Raw genomic sequence first — 13,119 nt, forward strand, 5'->3', positions numbered from 1 at the left:
CTGAAATGTAAGTACAATATTTATATTCCAGTTGATTTATTTTATAATTATATGGTAAAAATGAGAGAGAAGCAATTTTCAGTAATACACTTCTGTGTTTTCATGTCTGATTTTGTAAGCAAGTAGTTTTAAAATGAGGTGAAACTAGGGGGTAGGCAAGACAAATCAGCCTTCTGAAAGGGGGACAGTAATCTGGAAAGATTAAGAGCCACTGCCTTAGTGCTCTCCCTGCACACACACACCTGCAGGGGAAAAGACTTAATAGAAGTTTGTGTATAAAACCTCTTTTGAAATGTTTTTAAAATCTTTTAAGAAACTAGAGTCAAAGGTTCATGTGTTCCAGAACATTCACTCTTTATCATATTCACACGGCAAGCAGTACTGCTGATAGCCTGCTCTTTAGGTCACAGAGCCAAATCGAACTCCAATATAGCGTAACAGCAAAAGTTGACCTGTGAAAATATCATTGCCCCCGCTGATTAGTGGTAGAAGATGTCAAGATCTTGTAGGTAGACCAATCAGCGACACAGGATCTGGGTGTATTTTCAATGCAACTTTTTTATTTTACTCTGCATGTACTAGTCCTTGGGCAGAGATGAACTCCATACAAAGGCAATCTGTATTCTGGATTATCAGCCAAAACACCAGTGGTTGGTTACCAGGGAACAGCTCTGCTCCAAGAATAGCTAGAGAGATTAGATAGAGAGCAAACTTCCTCACAGGTTGCCACAGCTCCTCCCAACAGAAACTATATCACAAAACTAAAAACAATGCACATTTTTTAAAGACTGAACAGATCATCTACATTAAGTAAAAGAATGTTGGTAGCACTCCAGGCAGAGGCAGAAACCTACCTGTATGAATTCATTTTCAGGATCAGGGCCCATGAAAAAGATGGGCAGTGCTTGCTCCCTGTGTCTTATGCTCAGGAAAAGCTGTGTAGCTTTAGAAAGCAGGGAAGGGGGAAAGGATGTCGACCTTTCTAGTGTCAACAATAAATAGGTTTTCTTCTAAATCATTCAGGCAACAGAGCACACCTGGCTGGTTTTGCTGCCATCATCTTCAAGGCTAAATCTAGTTTCCTTTGGTAAGTCTAAGATTGTTCCTCCCATATGGATAATCATGAATGTGTGGACTGAATGAATCCAGTTAACTGAGGATAGGGTTACGTAAACTTCTGCATATTAGGTCCTAGGCTACAAGTTGTTCAGTTCAAAAGTTTGGATTTTGGGGATTTAAATTATCCTGGTGTAGGTCAGCGGTTGAATCAATGTAGTTGCGTTATTTAAAAAAAAATATATATATAGTGCAGAAAACTGATATGATACTTTCCAAACATGGTCTTCCAGTGCTTGCATTTGTGTAAATGAGGAAAGAATGTCTGTGTATTTGCAGTTCAGATTTTCTTTGATGTTCATGATGGACTATGCACCCAAATTCCAGGACCTCTAGACGAAAGTAACCTTTTACTATCTTATCTTAAATCTTTACATTTCTAGTTTCTAATTAATGCCTGCATTCCAGTTAGCTAATTTTTTTATCTTATCTGTTTAGACTATAAGCATTATGGGACAGGATCTGTCTCTTGCTGTGTCTAAGTGCAGTGATTAGCATAAATAGTGGTATTGTAATATAAATAATGAGAAATAGTTGCATTTTTCAGCAAAAAGAGAATACGTTTTTGATGAATATTTTCAAGAAAAATGTGCCCCTTCTTTCTACCAGTTCTAATAATAATTAAATAGATAATCCCATTCTGCTAACTGGGCATGGAGCTAGTCCCTCCTTGGTCCTACCAGATAAACTGCAGAATGTCTATTTCACCATGCTGGAGAAACAAACAAATTTTTTGATGAGTAGCACAGTGACCAAGACTCTGTTTCCTTTTACTGACCATGGTGACATGAGCAGTGAATGAGATGGATTTCTAACTGTTATCAACAGTGCTGTCTGTAGTATGCTCAGGTACACATCCCTTGAAACATCATAAACTAAAGTACAATACTGAACTATAATCGCTGGATCTGCATCTGCAAGCTATCAAAAGGAAACCATTTGCTCCTCAGAGCACTTCCTCTGCTTACCTGAACAAACTCATTCCTCCAGTAGTGCAGTGTATCAATCGTTCATAAAAATTTTGTTTTCTTAAAGGATGAAAGCAAGTTCTTGCTGAATTTTCTGAGGCTTCCCTGATCTGTGTCATCCTGATCCTCATCTGTGCTAAGAATAGGGTGACCAGATGTCCTGATTGTATAGGGACAGTCCCCATATTTGGGGCTTTGTCTTATATAGGTGCCTATTACCCCCACCCCATCTCGATTTTTTTCATTCTTGCTGTCTGGTCACCCTAGCTAAGAATTCTGTTTGTCCCAGCCTTTTCTTACCTCGGTCTGCTGCTTGGATCACAACTGGCATGTTAAGGTGCTATTTTGTTCTAGTAATGATAGTGGTAATTTGAATAATTTGGAGAAATTCCAGGGTTGAGTTTACTATGTCACATAAATGCTTTTGGGTTACTTTGAAAGGCATGGCCTTTTCTACTTTTAAAGTATATTTGTGCCCAAAAAGCATTCCAATTATCTTGTTTATTATTAGTTTATTAAGAGACAATTTGATCACAGAAGAACTTTACATAGGGAGAAGGCACAATATACTACAAGGTTCTTTAATCTAGGTGGTGAAGGCATAAGGAGCTCCAATGCCTAGAAGTTGTGGAAGCAAGACAGATTCATAAATAGAATTACACCTCTAGCTCAATATAACGCGACCCGATATAACACAAATTCAGATATAACGTGGTAAAGCAGTGCTCGGTGGGGTGGAGCTGCGCACTCTGGTGGATCAAAGCAAGTTCGGTTATAATGCAGTTTCACCTATAATGCAGTAAGATTTTTTGGCTCCCAAGGGCAGCGTTATATCGAGGTAGAGGTGTATTGCACAGATTTTTAACTATAAGGGTAATTAACCATTGGAACAGCTTACCAAGGATATGGTGGGTTCTCCATGCCTTGAAATCTTTAAATCTAACCTGGATGTCTTCCTAAAATATATGTTTTGGTTCCATCAGAAGTAATCTTGATGAAGGAATTTCTATTTGCTAATTAATGCCTACATTCCAGTTAGCTACTGGTGACGTCCTATGGCATGTGTTAGGCCACAGATCGAAGTTGATGATCATAATGGTCGTTTTGACCTTCCAATCAATGAATCATATTCTCTCTGTTATGTAAGTTCCCATTTACATTCGTGTTAGTATGAACCCTGAAAACCCATTATATTTAATCCCGAAATGAAAATTTACCTTACTCAGCTTCTTGTCAGTATATATATAGCCTTCCATTTTAAAGTGTCTCTTGATTCAAATATTTAGGTGGCAAGGCCAACCAGGGACAAATGTTTCCCTTCCAGAGGAAGGGACCAACCTATAGTATCACTTGCCAATCACAAGACCTTCTGCAAATTTGAATCTAGGGGTAGGGAAGGAGACTAACAGTAATGTATAACCTGAATATCTGTATAATACAAAAATCAGAAACTTGTATTACTCCCTGAGAAGCAATGATCTCCACAGAGACTGGACCTAATTATTTCAGTTACCCCATGGCAGGGGCAAATAGTATTCTTCTGAGAAACATGCTTTGATGACATCCTAAGGTGATTCATTTATGATTTCAGCATGCAGTGAGTTGAATACCAATACTCCCATGATTTAGTAAAAAAAATTATGAAAATAGCGAGCAGAGAAGAACAGGGACCATATTTTGTTTTAGGAAAGAATATTCATACCTTTTCCTATTTTAGTTCTGATATTTTAGTGGCACAATTACTAAAATATGTGTACTAGGTTTTGGATAATAAGATGGCTCTTGTCATTTCCAGTTACAAAACACTGGCAGCACTTTCATTGTCTATTCCTTCAGATGTGCATTCATTCTCATGACTGATACATGAGTAGTAACTTTCCTGTTTAAAAGAAAAATTAACCCAAAAAATTCTATGTTCTACTTGAGACTAACGTTTTAAATCTTTCTAACCAGAAGCCTGAGTCTGCACACAATGGAGTTGAAGAGAGCTTTTCCATTAACTTCAATGGCACAAGATCAGGCCCACAAGTTACCAGCAGTGGAATGAGATAGGGAAGGACACTGGTAGGTGGTATAAACTAAGCAGGGCCTACAAAGTCAAGCAGGTGGAAGGGGGCCTTCAGAGCTGTCACTAGTTTCATAATACTTACTCCTGCCTTGAGTGCAGGGGACTGGACTAAATGACCTCTCAAAGTCCCTTTCAGTCCTATGATTCTATGTGTGGACAAACTAGTCCAGTGTAAACAACCACTCTGAACTTTGATCCAGACTAAGCTTCTCCCAAAACTTCCCCATATGGTTGCATTATCTGGTTCCAGCCAAGTGGAAATGCAAGTGCCAAGATATTACAAGGGAGACTGTCTCAAAAATAGTCACCAACCAAACATTGTGGGGGATAATGGAGAGGGAGCAGTTTGAGTCAGTTTAAACATTTCATTCAGAAAACTTCAAAATGTTTTCTTTTGGTTTCAGTTTTTTCAAAAAATCTTTAATACAATTACCTGAATTTTGTTAAACAAAGTCATTTTGAGATGGAAAATCAGAATTTTTCAGTTAGAAAATGTTGAAATGAACTGTTTTGACAATTTCTAAACATTCTCAATGTTGTTTCAAGTAGAAAAAAATTGTCAAAACTGACCATTTCCTGCAAAAAAGTTTGTTTCAACATAGCTACATTTTCCAATGAAAAAAAGTTTAACTGGAAAAATCCCAACCAGCTCTAGTGCCCAGAGCATTTCTAGCTCAAGGACTATATGTATACTTTTGTCCTGAATACATCTATTCCTGAGATTGTTCCAATACAGACTGTTCATTATGGGCCTGATCTAGCCCTCATTAAAGTCAGTGGAAAGAATATCATTGATTATGAGGGTTGGATCAGACCCCATGTTTGCTATTTATGCTCACAAAGATTTATTTGTAAAATGGTGAGAGATGATTATTTTATCTCTCATTTGGATACCTATGAAATCTGAAGAACCCACTGAATAAACACTGTAGCAGAAAAAAGATTTATTTACTGGTTGCCAGAAGAGCATTAATATGCTTCTGGGACTTGCACACACTGTTAGTTATTCTTAATCCTGGTAGAAGTACTGCACAGGCATAGTCATTCTGTTTACTTAATGTACTCTAAATTAATCCTTTATTAATTATATCAACTATGGTTCTTCTCTGGAACTTCACAGTATAAAGTGTATATTGCTGAAAGAAATTTTCAAAGTTCTTTATACAGATTTTAAAAAGTCACTCTTATGTTGTGCTTTCCTTGTCTATTGTATCTATCTATTATCTCTAATCTTAGAGTTAGATTGTAATCTCTTTGGGAAAGGGACTATCTTTTCATCATATGTGTTTTCAGTACCTAGCAAATAGAGGCCCCAGATCTCTGACTGTGGCCTCCAGACTCTACTGCAATACACATAAATATTAATAATAATAATATAAGATATACGCTCTTTCTCCAGTGAGAAGGGCCAGGGGCCTGTTTCACAGGTGATATTGAAGGAAATGTGCAATATTTCTAGAACTTTTAGTTGTGTAAAAAGAACATATTTTGGGTAAGGAAGGTGTCTAGACAGTGGACCTCTATGCACAGCTACTGGTTCTTGGTACCCTTAAAAGCTTTCCCAGGAATGAATTATCTTCTCAGCCAAAAAGGATACTCACTCCTTGAGTTAGCAATGCTGAGGTCTGCTGAGGACTGCAGGCAGTCTGGACTGAAGAAACAGTTCATCACCCTGAATAGCTCTTATGTTCATTTAGCATGTGTGTTTTGGTGGCTGTTATTCATTATAGAGTCATGCATCTGATGAAGTGGGTATTCACCCATGAAAGTTCATGTTCCTAAAAGTCTGTTAGACTATAAGGTGTAACAGGATTCTTTGCTGCTTATGCTAAGAGTGATTCTATTCTTTATAGGTTTCATGTTTGTCACCAGTTTCTCTCCCTGTCTCTTCTTCTGATACTCATACAGAACTATACAAATGGGGAGGAGGAAGGGTTGTTTGGGTCATTTTGCTGATGACAATGACAAGGTGTCAAGGTTTTTTCCCCCCACTTTGAACTTTAGAGTACAAATGTGGGGACCTGCATGAATACTTCTAAGCTTAATTACTAGCTTAGATCTGGTAACACTGCCACCACCCAGAAATTTCAGTGTCTGGGGCACTACCTGTCCCCTCAAAACTTTCCCCTCCCTGGGCTGCCTTGGGGGACTTCACAAATTCCCTGGGGAACACAGATGCAAACCCCCTTGGATCTTAAAACAAGGAGAAATCAATCCGGTTCTTAAAAAGAAAGCTTTTAATTAAAGAAAGGTAAAAATTATCTCTGTAAAATCAGGATGGAGAATGCTTTATAGGGTACTCAGATTCATATAGCCCAGAGGAAACCCCCTCTAGCCTTAGATTCAAAGTTACAGCAAACAGAGGTAAAATCCTTCCAGCAAAAAGTAACATTTACAAGTTGAGAAAACAAACATAAGACTATTCCACCTTGCCTGGCTATTACTTACAATTTTGAAACATGAAAGACTGATTCAGAAAGATTTGGAGAGCCTGGTTGTATGTCTGGTCCTCTTAGTCCCAAGAGCAAACAACACCCAAAACAAAGAGCACAAACAAAGACTTCCCTCCACCACGATTTGAAAATATCTTGTCCCCCTATTGGTCCTCTGGTCAGGCGTCAGACAGGTTTACTGAGTTTCTTAACCCTTTACAGGTAAAAGAGACATTAACCCTTAACTATCTGTTTATCACACAAGGGTATGTCATAATGACTTGTCTGAGAATTCTTGGTCTTTTAATATGTTTTGAGATTTATTTGCACTCAGGAGCTTTTGGCAATGTTCATAATAAAGCCTGCCAGTTACGTAGGAAAGTTCTAGTAGTTCATTGTAGTGGTATCAAACATAATCAGATCGAGGGTGTTGGCCAGCTATGTGAATTTGACCTGTGAGAGTCACACGATGAAGAGAGAAAGGAACTGCCAATATATGGTAAATCACATTTTTCTGAACGAAGATGTGTATTTTTGGTAAACCTTTTAGTTAATGTAAATCAGCCTTTGTAAAATGGGGACAAAAATCAGGCATAAAAAGTAGCAATACAAAAAAGTAACAGCCAACCATATCCACAGTGTGAGCAGAATTTGAGCTATGAATTAATGGTATAACATCTTGGCATTTATTGAAAAATGAATATGTTATTAGGAAAATAATTGGGAGATAATTACCTTTGTTCAACAGTGTATCCAGGATGTACAGTAGTTAGATCCATTTTCAGCATTAATAGAATAGTGTTAAAAATTTTCCAATCACTGTGTACTGATCTCCATTTAGATGTGTAACTTTCATTGACAGACATTCACCTATGGCATCATTGAAGTCACTGGCAAAACTCCCACTGGTGGAGTGATTAGGCCTCAAAAGGGAGAGAAAGGAGTTGAGTCAGATCTTACATTTTTTATAGGTCCAAAACTCCCCTTGAAATCAGCTGAGGTTTGAATATGTAAGGATTTTACAATTAACTGCCTTTGTGTTTTATAATCCAATTGCTTGCAAAATGTAGTTGGTTATTCACCATAAAGTACAATGTGACACCATAATGAATGAAAGCATAATTGGTCAATCTGTTTTGCATTGCATCACCTCCATCTGAATAAAACCTCTGCAAGCATATTATTGACTCAGCAGATTGGTCGAATCTCCAAGATACTCTCCCATGGGTGAGAAGATATATTATAAAAGACTCAAGAAAGACAAAGAATATAATTTTCAGTATATGGAGATTCTTATATGGAATGCAAAAGTGGTTTTCTGTAGGGAAAGTCCTGGTAGTAGTTTAGCCGGCATCAGTAAAATGGTTTGTTGGAACACAGTGATTAAATTGGTGACTTGTAGACACATGGTCCATTGTGGAAACTGCCACGCACAAATAACAAGCTATAATTATTTTTCTTCACCAGCATGCCTTGATGAAGAAGAATATCATCCTTGAAATATTCTAGCAATTGCCTGAAAAAAAGTGTAGATCATATATCACGTTTTCCATTGCCCTATACCCCACGTAGTTATTTACATATGAGCAAAGTAGGTATAAAATGCTGCCATTCTGATCTAGAAGCATTTTATGTTCAGTTTGTTCTGGTATAGATGGCTGCATAACATTCAGAGCAATAGAGAATCAGACCCCAACATTCTAAGCATTGTATACTGTATTTGGAAGAAACTTAGGTCTGGTCAACAAGCATATGTTTGTTTGTACCAGTATAAGTAATTTTGTGAGGGGGTGTCAAGGTTCCTTCCTCATTCTGAACTTTAGGGCACAGATGTGGGGACCTGCATGGACACTTCTAAGCTTAATTACTAGCTTAGATCTGGTATCGCTGCCACCACCCCCAAGAACCCCCTTTTTCCCTGGGTAGTCTTGAGGGACTTCACCAATTCCCTGGTGAACACAGAAACAAATCCCTTGGATCTTAAAAAAAGGAGAAATTAACCATCCCCCCTTCTTTCCCCCCACCAATCCCTGGTGAGTCCAGATCCAATCCCTTTGGATCTAAAAAGAAGGAAAAAATCAATCAGGTATTAAGAGAAAAGGCTTTTAATTAAAGAAAAGAAAGGTAAAAGAAAATCCTCTGGGAGAGATTAGCATACCAGCTACTCTCACAGACAACAGATTCAAAATACAGACGATGTTCCCCTGGGCACAAATTTAGTTACACAAAAAAAAATACTCAAATACCTAATTTGACTCTACCTCAATTTGCATAAGACAGACCACAAAGAAGTAAACATAAACCTATTTATTCCTTTCTAAAACTTACTACTCTGATCAGAGGCTGGTTCCTTGATCTTTTTCACTCCGACTGAAACTCTAAACAAAGGAAAAACTTCCCTCTTTCCTTTTGAAACATCTTGTTCTCCCATTGGTTCCTCTGGTCAGGTGTTAGCTAGGCTTGGTGAACTTTTTAACTCTTTACAGGTAAAAGAGGCATTAACTCTTAACCATCTGTTTATGACAGGGTGATTTTTTTTTATGGAAATAGTTACACCGGTACAACCCCTAGCATGGATGCAGTTATAGCTGTATACAGCTGTAACTGCGTCAGGAAAATCTTACGTAGAACATACTATCACAGTGAATAGCCAAACACTTCAGATAGTGGACAAGTTCACTACTTCAGCATTACACTGTCTTGCAGTTCACATCAATGGTGAAAGCAATGCCAGAATTGCCAAAGCAAGTGTGGTCTTTGGCAGACTACATGCAAATATTTGGGAGCATAGAGGTTCAATAAACAAACTGAAGGTCTACAAGGCCATTGTGTTGCCAACTTGGATGTATGCATTTGAAACCTGGATGATGTACAGACACCATGCTATGAAGCTGAATCATTTTCACGCTGTTTGAGGAAACTGATGTGGAAAAGAGGTCAAGACAAAATTCCAGATACTGAGGTTCTCATATGGGCAGGCATTCCAAGCATTCATATTCTGTTGATGAAATCACAGATGAGATGGACAGGCCATGTCACCAGAATGTCAGATAAGTGACTGCCGAAGAAGATCTTTTGTGGAGAGCTAAAGGAGGAAAAGCACTCTCAGGGAGGCCATAAGAAATGTTTCAAGTACTCCTTCAAGTTATCCTTTAGGCATTTCAACACTGAGCCAGGGTTTTGGGAAGATCTCACTCATGATTGTTCTATCTGGTGAAGCCTCATCCATACAGGAGCTATAATGTATGAGCAGAGGAGAACTGCTGAGGCAGAGCAGAACCACCAGCAGCATAAATCTCGCAAAAGTAGCATGTCCACTTTTAATCAATAACCCATAGTGGTATCTCTTGTTCAGTGTGCCACAGACAGTTCAAAGTTCAAGTTAGTCTGATCAGTCCCTCACATGTTCACAGAAACAAAACCAAACAATGATGTTATGATCATCTTTGAACTCGAAGGATGAACAACAACAGCTGTATACAAGTGCTTATACTGGGGGGTCGCTCTTCCCATATTGGAACAAGCTATATCAGTTTAAGTAGTTCCATACCAGGTTCCATGAGTCCACACCAGGGTGATTGTACCACTTTACTTATACTGGTATAGTTAAAGTGATAGAAATTTTGCATAAATAAGTTAGACACTGTCTAATAGCTGAAAGAAACATCACATTCTTCACCTGCACTTCAAAAAAACCCAGCAACCTACTCTGATTCTTAGAATTTGGGATTGTTCTGACAATATTTAGAAACAATCAAAATGCAATCCAAATAATACTAATAAAAAAAAGTGTAGTGATGAATTAGAAAGATAGTAAAGGACAGAAAGGAAGATTAAAATATAGCATAGACACATTCAATTATATATGGTCTGATGAGAGATTGCAAAAAAACAGGATTATTTACTCAACTATGATATTCAAAATTCTGAAGGGCCTGCTGAAAACTCAGTCACTCTTTTTCACTCTATCTAATAATACAAGGAAAGGAGAGACACATTGAAATTAAATGCCAATATACTTAGAACCAGTAAAGTGTGATATTATTATGTGTAGTCATGAGTGAAAGTAAGCCAGTACGGGCCGGTACAGAGTACCGGTAAAAAGTGGCAGTCAGTACTGGCCCATACCCAGTTGACTTTAAAGCACTGCCGCAGCAAAGGACCCTGCTTAAAGTGCTTCCACAGCAGCACTTTAATGGCTTTGCCCATTTCCACCCCCCCAGCTGCTGACAGAGAAGGAGCAGAAGGAGCAGCTGCTGTGGTAGCGGCAGCTGGAGCCCCGGGCCCTTTAAATTGCTGCTGGAGCCCTAGGTGGCGTAGGCCAGGCAGCATGGAAGGGCTGGCTGGGAGACGCTGATGTGAGGCCCCACCCTTTCCGCCCAAGACCCCGCTTCTTCCCGGGGCCAGAGTTGGCCTCCATACCTGTAAGTCTTACTTTCTTTTTCTTTTACTTTTTACTTAGCCTGTTGAATTCACTGCCATAGAAAGTCATCAAGATTCATACTATGTGGTTGGATTTTTAAAAAAGATCTCAAATTTTATGACAATTAAAACCACCTAGTTTTTGTATGCCATATAAGCTTAAAAGAGTAACCAGCTTTAGCCCTTCAGCATGTATGTTTATCACATGCAGGGACAAAAGAAGGAATTTTCAATTAAAGACAAATACAATGTCACATAACACAGTCGCAATATGTGTCAATGAGCAGTTTACTTTTTTCCCCAAAATTCTTGAAATTTGGATGAAATATCAACATTTTTAAAAGGAAAGAAAGAAAATCAGCCAAATTTTCAGAAATTGTCCATGTATTTTTCAATCACCTCTATCAATGTGTAATGCTTAGGTAAAAATGAGGCAGAGGCATGTGATCATTGGATAGTATCCATAATGAACTTATCCTGAGGGGCATTTTGGTTATTTAATAAATATTTATAATAAGTATCTTCACAGTTAAACATCTAGCACTAACCAACAATAAATTGAGCACCTCCTATTTCTGCAAAATTAAAGGATAGTAATTCCTGTGTATTGACTAGAGGACATGCATAGGGATTTTAGCATACTGAAAAAGAGAGAGGTGAGTAAATCCAGTGATACTCTGTTTTGCTGTGCTACCATTTCTGAGTATGTAACATATACCTGGAATGTTGCATATTACATAATACAGGCATAAAACATGATCTGCTGTATTCTGAGAAAGTAAGACAGAGATTAATGATTCAGAGAAGAATAAAGAATTTTCAGGTCATGACAAGACATAGCGCACTTGCAAAATGAGTTAACACATAGTCCACTAGAAGCAAAATGTATTAGATGTGGACTAATAGAGCAGAACTTGTGAGGTAAATTTATTACAGTGACATGGTCACGATGCTAGCATTAAAGGCCCAGCAAGCTTTTTGTTATAAACTCTTTCTTTGAGATGTGATTTGATATCTTCAGATTAATGAAGGGCTGAAAATTGGAATAAAGATGGTTGGATGTGGGATTTTATTTTTATTGAATAGTGTAAACTAAAACCATTATCTTACTTTAGTTACATTTTTGGACATGAAAGTCCATATAAGCAACTTTTAAAAAATTGACATAGTTCAGTTCTTAGTGTATAGTGGTAACTAGATATTTTCTGATGAGCTGCAAAAATGCTCAAACCTGTAGAGATGTGCTTCTGAGACTGTTGGAGTGTAGAGGACTTGAAATGTCAGTCAAAGTGTCTCATACATCTCCACAATGATATATGTACTTTGATTTGCCAGTGACCCACTTTGAACAGCCTGAGGGCAAGTTTTAAAATATATGCTTCACATTATGAAATCATAAGTTGTCAGAGGTTCTGAGATCTAGCCTTAGGCCCTGATCTAGCAAAGCATTTACGGACATGCTGAACTTTAAGCATGTGAGTAGTCTCATCGGGATGAACTCTTGGGCGGGGAGGGGGAGGATCTCTGCCTTCAGCTGGGAGTAGTCTGCTGCAGCCTCTTCAGGCAAATCATGGTAGGCCTTCTGGGCCTCCCCACACAGGAATGGGGCAAGGATGCCAGACCACTGATCTCGAGGCCAGGCCTCCCGTAGGGCTGTCCTCTCAAAGACCAGAAGGTATGCCTCTACATCATCCTCCCGTGTCATTTTCTGCAGCAAATGGCTAGCCCGTATGAGCCGCATCCCATCATGGCCATGGTTCAGCTCTGTAAGGGTCTTTACCTCATTTACCAGTTCCCACAACATAGCTTGGTCTTGAGCAGCTTGGTCCATCAGCAGGCAATTAGTCTCTTGCTGCAGCTGCACTGCTTCTTGCTGGGCGGGTGCCTGGACGCGGGTAGCCTCCTGCTGGGCCGCCGTGGCTTGTATCAGTGCCCACACTATGTCATCCATTGTAGTGACAAAAAAAGTTAACCCTCTCTCTTTTTTTTTAAATCACCCTCTGTCTTCCGCCGCGCTGTGCACACCAAAAATCCCACCTTTGACACCAGTTGTGACAAAGTTCCTCCTCTATCTTGGTGGGTCCTGCGCTTATTGGTGGATTTGCTCACCTCA

The sequence above is a fragment of the Gopherus flavomarginatus genome, chromosome 7 (assembly GCF_025201925.1).
Source record: "Gopherus flavomarginatus isolate rGopFla2 chromosome 7, rGopFla2.mat.asm, whole genome shotgun sequence".
Taxonomy (NCBI): domain Eukaryota; kingdom Metazoa; phylum Chordata; order Testudines; family Testudinidae; genus Gopherus; species Gopherus flavomarginatus.